The 18325-nt window shown below is 43.0% G+C and overlaps 4 non-coding genes across 4 annotated transcripts; all 4 read left to right on the top strand.

Moving 5' to 3' along the window:
- Positions 1-226: 226 nt before the first annotated feature.
- On the top strand, positions 227-443 carry LOC142491704 (small nucleolar RNA U3). Its single transcript, XR_012800464.1, has one exon. It is a non-coding gene; the product is annotated as a small nucleolar RNA U3 (small nucleolar RNA).
- Positions 444-4867: 4424 nt separating this feature from the next.
- Positions 4868-5084, top strand: LOC142491814 (small nucleolar RNA U3). Its single transcript, XR_012800557.1, has one exon. It is a non-coding gene; the product is annotated as a small nucleolar RNA U3 (small nucleolar RNA).
- A 4424-nt stretch (positions 5085-9508) lies between these two features.
- On the top strand, positions 9509-9725 carry LOC142491815 (small nucleolar RNA U3). The gene has a single exon (XR_012800558.1). It is a non-coding gene; the product is annotated as a small nucleolar RNA U3 (small nucleolar RNA).
- A 4422-nt stretch (positions 9726-14147) lies between these two features.
- Positions 14148-14364, top strand: LOC142491816 (small nucleolar RNA U3). Its single transcript, XR_012800559.1, has one exon. It is a non-coding gene; the product is annotated as a small nucleolar RNA U3 (small nucleolar RNA).
- The last annotated feature ends 3961 nt before the right edge of the window (positions 14365-18325 follow it).

Genomic DNA, 18325 nt, shown 5'->3' on the forward strand with positions numbered 1-18325 from the left:
TGGGCAAGACACATGCAAATGACTAGGATAGTTTGCTTATAACTCTTCAATAAGAGCCTTAATAGAGACGTTGTGATAATATATTAGCATCACAATTCTACTACACTGTATTTTAGAAAGTTTCTCACCCTTTGAGCAGCAGAATATTGACATTTTTGGAAAAACTCACTATAACTTTAAAGAGGGTTACTTGCAGTGTGTATTTTCTTTGCAGCATTAGTTGGTTAAGACTATACTTTCAGGGATCATTTCTATAGTTTTTAACTGGAGAAATGTGCTCGAAAGTGTCCAAACTCACTACCCACGAGGAGGAGCTTCAGTGTTTTCTCCTGAGCGTGAAGTGAGCTTACAGTGTTGTTTTCATGCAGCTGCTGTTTGCTTTTGATGACCGTTCTGCTCTCCTGCAAAGGAGAGTTGGAGGGAGAGAACACAAGCTGAGTGGTTAGTTCTTTGTTGCAAGTCAAAGAGAGAAACCAAATGGATAGTAGTCATCATCTTCTTCTTCTTCATATGACTTTTCATGTTTAATACAGCTGTATTTCCCAGTGCACATTCATTTATTTGTAAGCCACAATACTCACTCATTCGCTTATATTAGCAACTGGGAGCTGTCAATTCACATATAGGAATATCTCATACAATTCTTTTGCAACAGGGTGCTTTGTGTTTCTAAATGGAAACATGTATGTCATACTATTCAAATCAGTACCATGCATTACCAATAGATGGCGCTAACACCAAAACACCTAAAAGCCTCAGTGTCTCAGTGCCACCTAAATATTTGTCTTTTCTTTTTTTTTTTTTCAATTGCCCTTACTTTGTCTTCCTAAACGCACACGTCAGTGTGAAATTTTCCAGCAATTTTCAAATATTATGGGGGGAAAAAACAATGTGTGGGTGTCCTTCAATCTGGCTGCCATTATGTATTTTGAATGAAATACCTTGCAAATGACTCCAAATCACCACAACCTTCTAGCCGCTGCAATAACCTTATCTCTTGTAATGCTTTCACTAGAGCAATATGTATTACGTATATTCTGTTGGGTTTGTTGTTGTGGCAAAATATAAAAAGCTATTAACCCTTTTTGCTGTCAGAATGGCCGGCAATGCGCTGCTCTGAAGTGTGTGACAGGCCCACCTGGCAGCTATAGGGTTAATAACATTTAACTACAAAATAAACATCAAAGACATTAAGATATGTAACAAGGATTTGTAACGGTAATTTTTGTTAGATACATCGCATCAGAAACACATTTGCCATTTTTTATTGACTATGTAAAATAAGTAACTACACGGTCAAATTGTTTAGCCTGGTCTAAGCTGGAGGGATTTCAATATATGACACTAAAAGGGTTAAAAATATATATAGATCAAAGAAATCTCTTTGTAAGTATGGTTTTTGAAAGCAGCTGAATAGAGGGGTAAAACTGATTACATCACTACGTTAGTGGCTTTTTTGGCAAACCGAGCGAATTGTTCGAGCAAGAGTGAATCCGCTTGCAAAACGAGCCGTTTAGACACGGTTTCGACATGCGGCAAGGGCTTACAGAGTAGCAAAACATGCCAATCCGCTTATATAGTCACTTTAGAAGCACTTTGTCCCACTTCGGAGCTCCTAGAATAGACCCCTTACTTTGGAGAAAGAAAAGAAAACGTTCCTTATATAGAGCAACATTGAAATTACAAGTGACTAGGTTTGGGCGATATACCGATATTTAGTAATATCGCGATAACATAATCTCCCGGAGGGCCGATATGGCAGTACGCCTCTTATCGCAATATTACGAGATGCCAGTGCTCAGAGATGCAGCTTTGAAACTGCCGCTGTGCTATATCGCTGCTTCTCTCTCCCCAAGTACCCCTCCCTTCCTGCTTCTGAATGCTGACTCAGAGGGAGGGTGGGGAGAGAGGGCATGTGAGAGCAGCAGGCTGCAGCAGGCTGCAGCAGGGAAAGGGTGGAACTTCTCTCCTCACTTTCCTTTTGTTAAGCCCTCCGTCCCCCACCCTCGTGCACTTAACCCCTTCCTCTCTTACCCCTGGGACACTTAACCCCTTCTCCATCCTCCCCTTAGGTCACTTAACCCCTTTCCCACCCTCCCACTGGGACTCTTAACCACTTCCTCTCTTAACCCTGGGACCCTTAGCTACTATCTCTCTCCCCCTGAGGCCCTTAACCCCTTCCTGTCCTCCCTGAGACCCGTAACTCCCCCTGCCATGCCTGCACTTCACCATTTCTCACCTACACTGCTTCCATCCCCCTAACATCCCCCTCATGCCATCACTCTAAACCTTTATGAAAATGTATCAAATGTATGAAAACAGATTTTTCGACAATTTTTAACTGTCAAAAATCTATTTAATATTTTTTTTTACATTTTATAAATGTGTTTTTAAATGGAGGGACTATCTCAGGGTAGGAGTGCTGGGATGAGGGGGAAGTTAGAGTGATGGGAGCAGTGTAGCTCAGAGTGATGGGGTGAGGGGGATCTTAGTTTAGGTGAGAAAAGATGAAGTGCAGACATGGAAAGGGTTTTATTTTCCAGAACACTTTTTATTTAGATTTACTAGAACATTTTAGACTTTTATTTGAACAATTTTTTTGCGATATATATTGTAATCGCGACACATTTCTTAATATCGTTATTGTGGTGAAAAAGTTGATATCGGCCAACCCTACAGGGGATTAAGTTATTAGGCTGTAGTATATATACCTGTAAGGGAATTGATAAACAAGTACGTACACAAAGACAAAGGTCTAGCAGATGTACAAGGGTCTCAATGAGTACTTATAAATGTCGTATAATTTGAATGACATTATTGTTAGATATATAAATCTATAGTTTTATTGAAAAAATGATAGGATCAGAAATAGCTATAGATACATATAAATTGATATAAAGACGAATACCTATGTATGAATCTATTCAATCGAATATGTCTTTGCTCCATATCTATAAGAAAATATGTGTACGTACATGTGTACGGGGGCACTCGTATAGAAATGGGCATCAGTGTGGAAAATAGTTACACACGTGCATCTACATGTATATGTACACATATATAGCCCTGTTTCCTCTTCCTCTGGGAGATGTTATTCTGCTACAAGGTGTGGTGCTAGCGTACCCGTGAGGATCAGGAGAGATAGGTCGTCTGCGATGTTGAGGAGACTAGGACAAGCTTTTGATGATCACTGATGTTCTTCTTGGTACTTACCGCCTCTAGCTGTAGTGGGCTCCAGGATGTCCAGAGATCAGTCCCCCACTAAAGCACAGTTCTTCTCTCCTGCCCAGGGACTGACATTTAAACAGGAGTATGATGAAGCAAAAGGGATCTTTATTCAGCACTCACTGTAGATCTTCTTTACAGCAGTGCATAGGGTCATCAGAGGATACCAGGCCTCTGGATGGTGCTTGCTCTCTGAGCCTGGAGCATCAGATCTTACAGGCCCAGCCAGCCATGAGGGCTGGCTGGCCTCTCTCTCTCTCCCTCCCAGCCGGGCGGAGAAGCTCTACCTCCCACTCCTTAGAAGGAGGAGAACAGATTACTTCAATTTGGCACTGCCTCTCTGAGGAACCAGAAGGGGAGGGCGCAAGGTCTGTACTTATACCTGAAAGGCTATACACAAGCCCTGAGTCACCACCACTCTTCTGTCTGTCACTCAGAGAGGAGCATGAGGCGGGTCAAAGGCCCACAGACTGGCTTCTCACAGCCTAGACCAGCGGTGCGCAAAGTGGGAGGGGCGGGAGATTTTTCTGGGGGGACGTGGGCCATTGCAGGGGCCCCGCGCTCTTCCCCGAGGCATTAAAATTAAATGCTGGGGGATCGCGTCAGGCCTCTGCAACGCTATTACTTACCTTGACTCTGCCGGCGTCATTCGTGTCCATGGCAACGTGGGGTCAAATGACGCCGCGGGGTCATGTGATGGGACATCACGCGCTTTAAATGACGCTGCGTGACGTCACATGACCCCGCGGCGTCATTTGACGCCGCATCAAGGTAAGGGAGGGGGCGCGAGCACCGGCGGAGGGAAGGCAGGGGGGCACAGCTGCAAAAGTTTGCTCTCCCCTGGCTAGACTACTAAGGCCTTACGTGACAGGGGCAGAGACAGACAGAAAATACTAACCATGTTACACACATATATATGAATCTGAGGAAGCTAAACAGACCAATGCGTGCTCGCACATCACAATCAGCAGTTGGGACTCCTGATGGTAAAGCCAACAACCAGATCACCCAGTGATGTATACCAAAGACAACATTTGGTTCTTCGCATATGATATTTATTATCATAGGTGGTCATTAAAGTACTTTTGAGGATTTCATGTATTCTTACAGATATTTATTACTGTGTACAGTATTAATACAGATGCCCAGACATAAGAAAAAGAAGGGACTACTGTACACTATTTCTGTTTTGTAGCTCAGCAGAGGGATTAATTTCCTGAACGTTAATTTAGTTCCAAAATATTTATTTCATTTATACACACTACAGTGTTTAGATGTTTTCTTTCTTGCAGGCAAAGCAGAATGTATAGGTTTCTTCCGTCTCTAGTCATTTACATCATTCACTAACCTTATTCACCATGTACAGGCCAGGCATTTCCAAAGCACCACAAAGGGGACGTCTGTCTGATTGGCTGCTGGGCAAGACACATGCAAATGACTAGGATAGTTTGCTTATAACTCTTCAATAAGAGCCTTAATAGAGACGTTGTGATAATATATTAGCATCACAATTCTACTACACTGTATTTTAGAAAGTTTCTCACCCTTTGAGCAGCAGAATATTGACATTTTTGGAAAAACTCACTATAGCTTTAAAGAGGGTTACTTGCAGTGTGTATTTTCTTTGCAGCATTAGTTGGTTAAGACTATACTTTCAGGGATCATTTCTATAGTTTTTAACTGGAGAAATGTGCTCGAAAGTGTCCAAACTCACTACCCACGAGGAGGAGCTTCAGTGTTTTCTCCTGAGCGTGAAGTGAGCTTACAGTGTTGCTTTCATGCAGCTGCTGTTTGCTTTTGATGACCGTTCTGCTCTCCTGCAAAGGAGAGTTGGAGGGAGAGAACACAAGCTGAGTGGTTAGTTCTTTGTTGCAAGTCAAAGAGAGAAACCAAATGGATAGTAGTCATCATCTTCTTCTTCTTCATATGACTTTTCATGTTTAATACAGCTGTATTTCCCAGTGCACATTCATTTATTTGTAAGCCACAATACTCACTCATTCGCTTATATTAGCAACTGGGAGCTGTCAATTCACATATAGGAATATCTCATACAATTCTTTTGCAACAGGGTGCTTTGTGTTTCTAAATGGAAACATGTATGTCATACTATTCAAATCAGTACCATGCATTACCAATAGATGGCGCTAACACCAAAACACCTAAAAGCCTCAGTGTCTCAGTGCCACCTAAATATTTGTCTTTTCTTTTTTTTTTTTTCAATTGCCCTTACTTTGTCTTCCTAAACGCACACGTCAGTGTGAAATTTTCCAGCAATTTTCAAATATTATGGGGGGAAAAAACAATGTGTGGGTGTCCTTCAATCTGGCTGCCATTATGTATTTTGAATGAAATACCTTGCAAATGACTCCAAATCACCACAACCTTCTAGCCGCTGCAATAACCTTATCTCTTGTAATGCTTTCACTAGAGCAATATGTATTACGTATATTCTGTTGGGTTTGTTGTTGTGGCAAAATATAAAAAGCTATTAACCCTTTTTGCTGTCAGAATGGCCGGCAATGCGCTGCTCTGAAGTGTGTGACAGGCCCACCTGGCAGCTATAGGGTTAATAACATTTAACTACAAAATAAACATCAAAGACATTAAGATATGTAACAAGGATTTGTAACGGTAATTTTTGTTAGATACATCGCATCAGAAACACATTTGCCATTTTTTATTGACTATGTAAAATAAGTAACTACACGGTCAAATTGTTTAGCCTGGTCTAAGCTGGAGGGATTTCAATATATGACACTAAAAGGGTTAAAAATATATATAGATCAAAGAAATCTCTTTGTAAGTATGGTTTTTGAAAGCAGCTGAATAGAGGGGTAAAACTGATTACATCACTACGTTAGTGGCTTTTTTGGCAAACCGAGCGAATTGTTCGAGCAAGAGTGAATCCGCTTGCAAAACGAGCCGTTTAGACACGGTTTCGACATGCGGCAAGGGCTTACAGAGTAGCAAAACATGCCAATCCGCTTATATAGTCACTTTAGAAGCACTTTGTCCCACTTCGGAGCTCCTAGAATAGACCCCTTACTTTGGAGAAAGAAAAGAAAACGTTCCTTATATAGAGCAACATTGAAATTACAAGTGACTAGGTTTGGGCGATATACCGATATTTAGTAATATCGCGATAACATAATCTCCCGGAGGGCCGATATGGCAGTACGCCTCTTATCGCAATATTACGAGATGCCAGTGCTCAGAGATGCAGCTTTGAAACTGCCGCTGTGCTATATCGCTGCTTCTCTCTCCCCAAGTACCCCTCCCTTCCTGCTTCTGAATGCTGACTCAGAGGGAGGGTGGGGAGAGAGGGCATGTGAGAGCAGCAGGCTGCAGCAGGCTGCAGCAGGGAAAGGGTGGAACTTCTCTCCTCACTTTCCTTTTGTTAAGCCCTCCGTCCCCCACCCTCGTGCACTTAACCCCTTCCTCTCTTACCCCTGGGACACTTAACCCCTTCTCCATCCTCCCCTTAGGTCACTTAACCCCTTTCCCACCCTCCCACTGGGACTCTTAACCACTTCCTCTCTTAACCCTGGGACCCTTAGCTACTATCTCTCTCCCCCTGAGGCCCTTAACCCCTTCCTGTCCTCCCTGAGACCCGTAACTCCCCCTGCCATGCCTGCACTTCACCATTTCTCACCTACACTGCTTCCATCCCCCTAACATCCCCCTCATGCCATCACTCTAAACCTTTATGAAAATGTATCAAATGTATGAAAACAGATTTTTCGACAATTTTTAACTGTCAAAAATCTATTTAATATTTTTTTTTACATTTTATAAATGTGTTTTTAAATGGAGGGACTATCTCAGGGTAGGAGTGCTGGGATGAGGGGGAAGTTAGAGTGATGGGAGCAGTGTAGCTCAGAGTGATGGGGTGAGGGGGATCTTAGTTTAGGTGAGAAAAGATGAAGTGCAGACATGGAAAGGGTTTTATTTTCCAGAACACTTTTTATTTAGATTTACTAGAACATTTTAGACTTTTATTTGAACAATTTTTTTGCGATATATATTGTAATCGCGACACATTTCTTAATATCGTTATTGTGGTGAAAAAGTTGATATCGGCCAACCCTACAGGGGATTAAGTTATTAGGCTGTAGTATATATACCTGTAAGGGAATTGATAAACAAGTACGTACACAAAGACAAAGGTCTAGCAGATGTACAAGGGTCTCAATGAGTACTTATAAATGTCGTATAATTTGAATGACATTATTGTTAGATATATAAATCTATAGTTTTATTGAAAAAATGATAGGATCAGAAATAGCTATAGATACATATAAATTGATATAAAGACGAATACCTATGTATGAATCTATTCAATCGAATATGTCTTTGCTCCATATCTATAAGAAAATATGTGTACGTACATGTGTACGGGGGCACTCGTATAGAAATGGGCATCAGTGTGGAAAATAGTTACACACGTGCATCTACATGTATATGTACACATATATAGCCCTGTTTCCTCTTCCTCTGGGAGATGTTATTCTGCTACAAGGTGTGGTGCTAGCGTACCCGTGAGGATCAGGAGAGATAGGTCGTCTGCGATGTTGAGGAGACTAGGACAAGCTTTTGATGATCACTGATGTTCTTCTTGGTACTTACCGCCTCTAGCTGTAGTGGGCTCCAGGATGTCCAGAGATCAGTCCCCCACTAAAGCACAGTTCTTCTCTCCTGCCCAGGGACTGACATTTAAACAGGAGTATGATGAAGCAAAAGGGATCTTTATTCAGCACTCACTGTAGATCTTCTTTACAGCAGTGCATAGGGTCATCAGAGGATACCAGGCCTCTGGATGGTGCTTGCTCTCTGAGCCTGGAGCATCAGATCTTACAGGCCCAGCCAGCCATGAGGGCTGGCTGGCCTCTCTCTCTCTCCCTCCCAGCCGGGCGGAGAAGCTCTACCTCCCACTCCTTAGAAGGAGGAGAACAGATTACTTCAATTTGGCACTGCCTCTCTGAGGAACCAGAAGGGGAGGGCGCAAGGTCTGTACTTATACCTGAAAGGCTATACACAAGCCCTGAGTCACCACCACTCTTCTGTCTGTCACTCAGAGAGGAGCATGAGGCGGGTCAAAGGCCCACAGACTGGCTTCTCACAGCCTAGACCAGCGGTGCGCAAAGTGGGAGGGGCGGGAGATTTTTCTGGGGGGACGTGGGCCATTGCAGGGGCCCCGCGCTCTTCCCCGAGGCATTAAAATTAAATGCTGGGGGATCGCGTCAGGCCTCTGCAACGCTATTACTTACCTTGACTCTGCCGGCGTCATTCGTGTCCATGGCAACGTGGGGTCAAATGACGCCGCGGGGTCATGTGATGGGACATCACGCGCTTTAAATGACGCTGCGTGACGTCACATGACCCCGCGGCGTCATTTGACGCCGCATCAAGGTAAGGGAGGGGGCGCGAGCACCGGCGGAGGGAAGGCAGGGGGGCACAGCTGCAAAAGTTTGCTCTCCCCTGGCTAGACTACTAAGGCCTTACGTGACAGGGGCAGAGACAGACAGAAAATACTAACCATGTTACACACATATATATGAATCTGAGGAAGCTAAACAGACCAATGCGTGCTCGCACATCACAATCAGCAGTTGGGACTCCTGATGGTAAAGCCAACAACCAGATCACCCAGTGATGTATACCAAAGACAACATTTGGTTCTTCGCATATGATATTTATTATCATAGGTGGTCATTAAAGTACTTTTGAGGATTTCATGTATTCTTACAGATATTTATTACTGTGTACAGTATTAATACAGATGCCCAGACATAAGAAAAAGAAGGGACTACTGTACACTATTTCTGTTTTGTAGCTCAGCAGAGGGATTAATTTCCTGAACGTTAATTTAGTTCCAAAATATTTATTTCATTTATACACACTACAGTGTTTAGATGTTTTCTTTCTTGCAGGCAAAGCAGAATGTATAGGTTTCTTCCGTCTCTAGTCATTTACATCATTCACTAACCTTATTCACCATGTACAGGCCAGGCATTTCCAAAGCACCACAAAGGGGACGTCTGTCTGATTGGCTGCTGGGCAAGACACATGCAAATGACTAGGATAGTTTGCTTATAACTCTTCAATAAGAGCCTTAATAGAGACGTTGTGATAATATATTAGCATCACAATTCTACTACACTGTATTTTAGAAAGTTTCTCACCCTTTGAGCAGCAGAATATTGACATTTTTGGAAAAACTCACTATAGCTTTAAAGAGGGTTACTTGCAGTGTGTATTTTCTTTGCAGCATTAGTTGGTTAAGACTATACTTTCAGGGATCATTTCTATAGTTTTTAACTGGAGAAATGTGCTCGAAAGTGTCCAAACTCACTACCCACGAGGAGGAGCTTCAGTGTTTTCTCCTGAGCGTGAAGTGAGCTTACAGTGTTGCTTTCATGCAGCTGCTGTTTGCTTTTGATGACCGTTCTGCTCTCCTGCAAAGGAGAGTTGGAGGGAGAGAACACAAGCTGAGTGGTTAGTTCTTTGTTGCAAGTCAAAGAGAGAAACCAAATGGATAGTAGTCATCATCTTCTTCTTCTTCATATGACTTTTCATGTTTAATACAGCTGTATTTCCCAGTGCACATTCATTTATTTGTAAGCCACAATACTCACTCATTCGCTTATATTAGCAACTGGGAGCTGTCAATTCACATATAGGAATATCTCATACAATTCTTTTGCAACAGGGTGCTTTGTGTTTCTAAATGGAAACATGTATGTCATACTATTCAAATCAGTACCATGCATTACCAATAGATGGCGCTAACACCAAAACACCTAAAAGCCTCAGTGTCTCAGTGCCACCTAAATATTTGTCTTTTCTTTTTTTTTTTTTCAATTGCCCTTACTTTGTCTTCCTAAACGCACACGTCAGTGTGAAATTTTCCAGCAATTTTCAAATATTATGGGGGGAAAAAACAATGTGTGGGTGTCCTTCAATCTGGCTGCCATTATGTATTTTGAATGAAATACCTTGCAAATGACTCCAAATCACCACAACCTTCTAGCCGCTGCAATAACCTTATCTCTTGTAATGCTTTCACTAGAGCAATATGTATTACGTATATTCTGTTGGGTTTGTTGTTGTGGCAAAATATAAAAAGCTATTAACCCTTTTTGCTGTCAGAATGGCCGGCAATGCGCTGCTCTGAAGTGTGTGACAGGCCCACCTGGCAGCTATAGGGTTAATAACATTTAACTACAAAATAAACATCAAAGACATTAAGATATGTAACAAGGATTTGTAACGGTAATTTTTGTTAGATACATCGCATCAGAAACACATTTGCCATTTTTTATTGACTATGTAAAATAAGTAACTACACGGTCAAATTGTTTAGCCTGGTCTAAGCTGGAGGGATTTCAATATATGACACTAAAAGGGTTAAAAATATATATAGATCAAAGAAATCTCTTTGTAAGTATGGTTTTTGAAAGCAGCTGAATAGAGGGGTAAAACTGATTACATCACTACGTTAGTGGCTTTTTTGGCAAACCGAGCGAATTGTTCGAGCAAGAGTGAATCCGCTTGCAAAACGAGCCGTTTAGACACGGTTTCGACATGCGGCAAGGGCTTACAGAGTAGCAAAACATGCCAATCCGCTTATATAGTCACTTTAGAAGCACTTTGTCCCACTTCGGAGCTCCTAGAATAGACCCCTTACTTTGGAGAAAGAAAAGAAAACGTTCCTTATATAGAGCAACATTGAAATTACAAGTGACTAGGTTTGGGCGATATACCGATATTTAGTAATATCGCGATAACATAATCTCCCGGAGGGCCGATATGGCAGTACGCCTCTTATCGCAATATTACGAGATGCCAGTGCTCAGAGATGCAGCTTTGAAACTGCCGCTGTGCTATATCGCTGCTTCTCTCTCCCCAAGTACCCCTCCCTTCCTGCTTCTGAATGCTGACTCAGAGGGAGGGTGGGGAGAGAGGGCATGTGAGAGCAGCAGGCTGCAGCAGGCTGCAGCAGGGAAAGGGTGGAACTTCTCTCCTCACTTTCCTTTTGTTAAGCCCTCCGTCCCCCACCCTCGTGCACTTAACCCCTTCCTCTCTTACCCCTGGGACACTTAACCCCTTCTCCATCCTCCCCTTAGGTCACTTAACCCCTTTCCCACCCTCCCACTGGGACTCTTAACCACTTCCTCTCTTAACCCTGGGACCCTTAGCTACTATCTCTCTCCCCCTGAGGCCCTTAACCCCTTCCTGTCCTCCCTGAGACCCGTAACTCCCCCTGCCATGCCTGCACTTCACCATTTCTCACCTACACTGCTTCCATCCCCCTAACATCCCCCTCATGCCATCACTCTAAACCTTTATGAAAATGTATCAAATGTATGAAAACAGATTTTTCGACAATTTTTAACTGTCAAAAATCTATTTAATATTTTTTTTTACATTTTATAAATGTGTTTTTAAATGGAGGGACTATCTCAGGGTAGGAGTGCTGGGATGAGGGGGAAGTTAGAGTGATGGGAGCAGTGTAGCTCAGAGTGATGGGGTGAGGGGGATCTTAGTTTAGGTGAGAAAAGATGAAGTGCAGACATGGAAAGGGTTTTATTTTCCAGAACACTTTTTATTTAGATTTACTAGAACATTTTAGACTTTTATTTGAACAATTTTTTTGCGATATATATTGTAATCGCGACACATTTCTTAATATCGTTATTGTGGTGAAAAAGTTGATATCGGCCAACCCTACAGGGGATTAAGTTATTAGGCTGTAGTATATATACCTGTAAGGGAATTGATAAACAAGTACGTACACAAAGACAAAGGTCTAGCAGATGTACAAGGGTCTCAATGAGTACTTATAAATGTCGTATAATTTGAATGACATTATTGTTAGATATATAAATCTATAGTTTTATTGAAAAAATGATAGGATCAGAAATAGCTATAGATACATATAAATTGATATAAAGACGAATACCTATGTATGAATCTATTCAATCGAATATGTCTTTGCTCCATATCTATAAGAAAATATGTGTACGTACATGTGTACGGGGGCACTCGTATAGAAATGGGCATCAGTGTGGAAAATAGTTACACACGTGCATCTACATGTATATGTACACATATATAGCCCTGTTTCCTCTTCCTCTGGGAGATGTTATTCTGCTACAAGGTGTGGTGCTAGCGTACCCGTGAGGATCAGGAGAGATAGGTCGTCTGCGATGTTGAGGAGACTAGGACAAGCTTTTGATGATCACTGATGTTCTTCTTGGTACTTACCGCCTCTAGCTGTAGTGGGCTCCAGGATGTCCAGAGATCAGTCCCCCACTAAAGCACAGTTCTTCTCTCCTGCCCAGGGACTGACATTTAAACAGGAGTATGATGAAGCAAAAGGGATCTTTATTCAGCACTCACTGTAGATCTTCTTTACAGCAGTGCATAGGGTCATCAGAGGATACCAGGCCTCTGGATGGTGCTTGCTCTCTGAGCCTGGAGCATCAGATCTTACAGGCCCAGCCAGCCATGAGGGCTGGCTGGCCTCTCTCTCTCTCCCTCCCAGCCGGGCGGAGAAGCTCTACCTCCCACTCCTTAGAAGGAGGAGAACAGATTACTTCAATTTGGCACTGCCTCTCTGAGGAACCAGAAGGGGAGGGCGCAAGGTCTGTACTTATACCTGAAAGGCTATACACAAGCCCTGAGTCACCACCACTCTTCTGTCTGTCACTCAGAGAGGAGCATGAGGCGGGTCAAAGGCCCACAGACTGGCTTCTCACAGCCTAGACCAGCGGTGCGCAAAGTGGGAGGGGCGGGAGATTTTTCTGGGGGGACGTGGGCCATTGCAGGGGCCCCGCGCTCTTCCCCGAGGCATTAAAATTAAATGCTGGGGGATCGCGTCAGGCCTCTGCAACGCTATTACTTACCTTGACTCTGCCGGCGTCATTCGTGTCCATGGCAACGTGGGGTCAAATGACGCCGCGGGGTCATGTGATGGGACATCACGCGCTTTAAATGACGCTGCGTGACGTCACATGACCCCGCGGCGTCATTTGACGCCGCATCAAGGTAAGGGAGGGGGCGCGAGCACCGGCGGAGGGAAGGCAGGGGGGCACAGCTGCAAAAGTTTGCTCTCCCCTGGCTAGACTACTAAGGCCTTACGTGACAGGGGCAGAGACAGACAGAAAATACTAACCATGTTACACACATATATATGAATCTGAGGAAGCTAAACAGACCAATGCGTGCTCGCACATCACAATCAGCAGTTGGGACTCCTGATGGTAAAGCCAACAACCAGATCACCCAGTGATGTATACCAAAGACAACATTTGGTTCTTCGCATATGATATTTATTATCATAGGTGGTCATTAAAGTACTTTTGAGGATTTCATGTATTCTTACAGATATTTATTACTGTGTACAGTATTAATACAGATGCCCAGACATAAGAAAAAGAAGGGACTACTGTACACTATTTCTGTTTTGTAGCTCAGCAGAGGGATTAATTTCCTGAACGTTAATTTAGTTCCAAAATATTTATTTCATTTATACACACTAGTGTTTAGATGTTTTCTTTCTTGCAGGCAAAGCAGAATGTATAGGTTTCTTCCGTCTCTAGTCATTTACATCATTCACTAACCTTATTCACCATGTACAGGCCAGGCATTTCCAAAGCACCACAAAGGGGACGTCTGTCTGATTGGCTGCTGGGCAAGACACATGCAAATGACTAGGATAGTTTGCTTATAACTCTTCAATAAGAGCCTTAATAGAGACGTTGTGATAATATATTAGCATCACAATTCTACTACACTGTATTTTAGAAAGTTTCTCACCCTTTGAGCAGCAGAATATTGACATTTTTGGAAAAACTCACTATAACTTTAAAGAGGGTTACTTGCAGTGTGTATTTTCTTTGCAGCATTAGTTGGTTAAGACTATACTTTCAGGGATCATTTCTATAGTTTTTAACTGGAGAAATGTGCTCGAAAGTGTCCAAACTCACTACCCACGAGGAGGAGCTTCAGTGTTTTCTCCTGAGCGTGAAGTGAGCTTACAGTGTTGCTTTCATGCAGCTGCTGTTTGCTTTTGATGACCGTTCTGCTCTCCTGCAAAGGAGAGTTGGAGGGAGAGAACACAAGCTGAGTGGTTAGTTCTTTGTTGCAAGTCAAAGAGAGAAACCAAATGGATAGTAGTCATCATCTTCTTCATATGACTTTTCATGTTTAATACAGCTGTATTTCCCAGTGCACATTCATTTATTTGTAAGCCACAATACTCACTCATTCGCTTATATTAGCAACTGGGAGCTGTCAATTCACATATAGGAATATCTCATACAATTCTTTTGCAACAGGGTGCTTTGTGTTTCTAAATGGAAACATGTATGTCATACTATTCAAATCAGTACCATGCATTACCAATAGATGGCGCTAACACCAAAACACCTAAAAGCCTCAGTGTCTCAGTGCCACCTAAATATTTGTCTTTTCTTTTTTTTTTTTTCAATTGCCCTTACTTTGTCTTCCTAAACGCACACGTCAGTGTGAAATTTTCCAGCAATTTTCAAATATTATGGGGGGAAAAAACAATGTGTGGGTGTCCTTCAATCTGGCTGCCATTATGTATTTTGAATGAAATACCTTGCAAATGACTCCAAATCACCACAACCTTCTAGCCGCTGCAATAACCTTATCTCTTGTAATGCTTTCACTAGAGCAATATGTATTACGTATATTCTGTTGGGTTTGTTGTTGTGGCAAAATATAAAAAGCTATTAACCCTTTTTGCTGTCAGAATGGCCGGCAATGCGCTGCTCTGAAGTGTGTGACAGGCCCACCTGGCAGCTATAGGGTTAATAACATTTAACTACAAAATAAACATCAAAGACATTAAGATATGTAACAAGGATTTGTAACGGTAATTTTTGTTAGATACATCGCATCAGAAACACATTTGCCATTTTTTATTGACTATGTAAAATAAGTAACTACACGGTCAAATTGTTTAGCCTGGTCTAAGCTGGAGGGATTTCAATATATGACACTAAAAGGGTTAAAAATATATATAGATCAAAGAAATCTCTTTGTAAGTATGGTTTTTGAAAGCAGCTGAATAGAGGGGTAAAACTGATTACATCACTACGTTAGTGGCTTTTTTGGCAAACCGAGCGAATTGTTCGAGCAAGAGTGAATCCGCTTGCAAAACGAGCCGTTTAGACACGGTTTCGACATGCGGCAAGGGCTTACAGAGTAGCAAAACATGCCAATCCGCTTATATAGTCACTTTAGAAGCACTTTGTCCCACTTCGGAGCTCCTAGAATAGACCCCTTACTTTGGAGAAAGAAAAGAAAACGTTCCTTATATAGAGCAACATTGAAATTACAAGTGACTAGGTTTGGGCGATATACCGATATTTAGTAATATCGCGATAACATAATCTCCCGGAGGGCCGATATGGCAGTACGCCTCTTATCGCAATATTACGAGATGCCAGTGCTCAGAGATGCAGCTTTGAAACTGCCGCTGTGCTATATCGCTGCTTCTCTCTCCCCAAGTACCCCTCCCTTCCTGCTTCTGAATGCTGACTCAGAGGGAGGGTGGGGAGAGAGGGCATGTGAGAGCAGCAGGCTGCAGCAGGCTGCAGCAGGGAAAGGGTGGAACTTCTCTCCTCACTTTCCTTTTGTTAAGCCCTCCGTCCCCCACCCTCGTGCACTTAACCCCTTCCTCTCTTACCCCTGGGACACTTAACCCCTTCTCCATCCTCCCCTTAGGTCACTTAACCCCTTTCCCACCCTCCCACTGGGACTCTTAACCACTTCCTCTCTTAACCCTGGGACCCTTAGCTACTATCTCTCTCCCCCTGAGGCCCTTAACCCCTTCCTGTCCTCCCTGAGACCCGTAACTCCCCCTGCCATGCCTGCACTTCACCATTTCTCACCTACACTGCTTCCATCCCCCTAACATCCCCCTCATGCCATCACTCTAAACCTTTATGAAAATGTATCAAATGTATGAAAACAGATTTTTCGACAATTTTTAACTGTCAAAAATCTATTTAATATTTTTTTTTACATTTTATAAATGTGTTTTTAAATGGAGGGACTATCTCAGGGTAGGAGTGCTGGGATGAGGGGGAAGTTAGAGTGATGGGAGCAGTGTAGCTCAGAGTGATGGGGTGAGGGGGATCTTAGTTTAGGTGAGAAAAGATGAAGTGCAGACATGGAAAGGGTTTTATTTTCCAGAACACTTTTTATTTAGATTTACTAGAACATTTTAGACTTTTATTTGAACAATTTTTTTGCGATATATATTGTAATCGCGACACATTTCTTAATATCGTTATTGTGGTGAAAAAGTTGATATCGGCCAACCCTACAGGGGATTAAGTTATTAGGCTGTAGTATATATACCTGTAAGGGAATTGATAAACAAGTACGTACACAAAGACAAAGGTCTAGCAGATGTACAAGGGTCTCAATGAGTACTTATAAATGTCGTATAATTTGAATGACATTATTGTTAGATATATAAATCTATAGTTTTATTGAAAAAATGATAGGATCAGAAATAGCTATAGATACATATAAATTGATATAAAGACGAATACCTATGTATGAATCTATTCAATCGAATATGTCTTTGCTCCATATCTATAAGAAAATATGTGTACGTACATGTGTACGGGGGCACTCGTATAGAAATGGGCATCAGTGTGGAAAATAGTTACACACGTGCATCTACATGTATATGTACACATATATAGCCCTGTTTCCTCTTCCTCTGGGAGATGTTATTCTGCTACAAGGTGTGGTGCTAGCGTACCCGTGAGGATCAGGAGAGATAGGTCGTCTGCGATGTTGAGGAGACTAGGACAAGCTTTTGATGATCACTGATGTTCTTCTTGGTACTTACCGCCTCTAGCTGTAGTGGGCTCCAGGATGTCCAGAGATCAGTCCCCCACTAAAGCACAGTTCTTCTCTCCTGCCCAGGGACTGACATTTAAACAGGAGTATGATGAAGCAAAAGGGATCTTTATTCAGCACTCACTGTAGATCTTCTTTACAGCAGTGCATAGGGTCATCAGAGGATACCAGGCCTCTGGATGGTGCTTGCTCTCTGAGCCTGGAGCATCAGATCTTACAGGCCCAGCCAGCCATGAGGGCTGGCTGGCCTCTCTCTCTCTCCCTCCCAGCCGGGCGGAGAAGCTCTACCTCCCACTCCTTAGAAGGAGGAGAACAGATTACTTCAATTTGGCACTGCCTCTCTGAGGAACCAGAAGGGGAGGGCGCAAGGTCTGTACTTATACCTGAAAGGCTATACACAAGCCCTGAGTCACCACCACTCTTCTGTCTGTCACTCAGAGAGGAGCATGAGGCGGGTCAAAGGCCCACAGACTGGCTTCTCACAGCCTAGACCAGCGGTGCGCAAAGTGGGAGGGGCGGGAGATTTTTCTGGGGGGACGTGGGCCATTGCAGGGGCCCCGCGCTCTTCCCCGAGGCATTAAAATTAAATGCTGGGGGATCGCGTCAGGCCTCTGCAACGCTATTACTTACCTTGACTCTGCCGGCGTCATTCGTGTCCATGGCAACGTGGGGTCAAATGACGCCGCGGGGTCATGTGATGGGACATCACGCGCTTTAAATGACGCTGCGTGACGTCACATGACCCCGCGGCGTCATTTGACGCCGCATCAAGGTAAGGGAGGGGGCGCGAGCACCGGCGGAGGGAAGGCAGGGGGGCACAGCTGCAAAAGTTTGCTCTCCCCTGGCTAGACTACTAAGGCCTTACGTGACAGGGGCAGAGACAGACAGAAAATACTAACCATGTTACACACATATATATGAATCTGAGGAAGCTAAACAGACCAATGCGTGCTCGCACATCACAATCAGCAGTTGGGACTCCTGATGGTAAAGCCAACAACCAGATCACCCAGTGATGTATACCAAAGACAACATTTGGTTCTTCGCATATGATATTTATTATCATAGGTGGTCATTAAAGTACTTTTGAGGATTTCATGTATTCTTACAGATATTTATTACTGTGTACAGTATTAATACAGATGCCCAGACATAAGAAAAAGAAGGGACTACTGTACACTATTTC

This window comes from Ascaphus truei, chromosome 3, assembly GCF_040206685.1.
Source record: "Ascaphus truei isolate aAscTru1 chromosome 3, aAscTru1.hap1, whole genome shotgun sequence".
In the NCBI taxonomy this organism is placed as follows: Eukaryota; Metazoa; Chordata; class Amphibia; order Anura; family Ascaphidae; genus Ascaphus; species Ascaphus truei.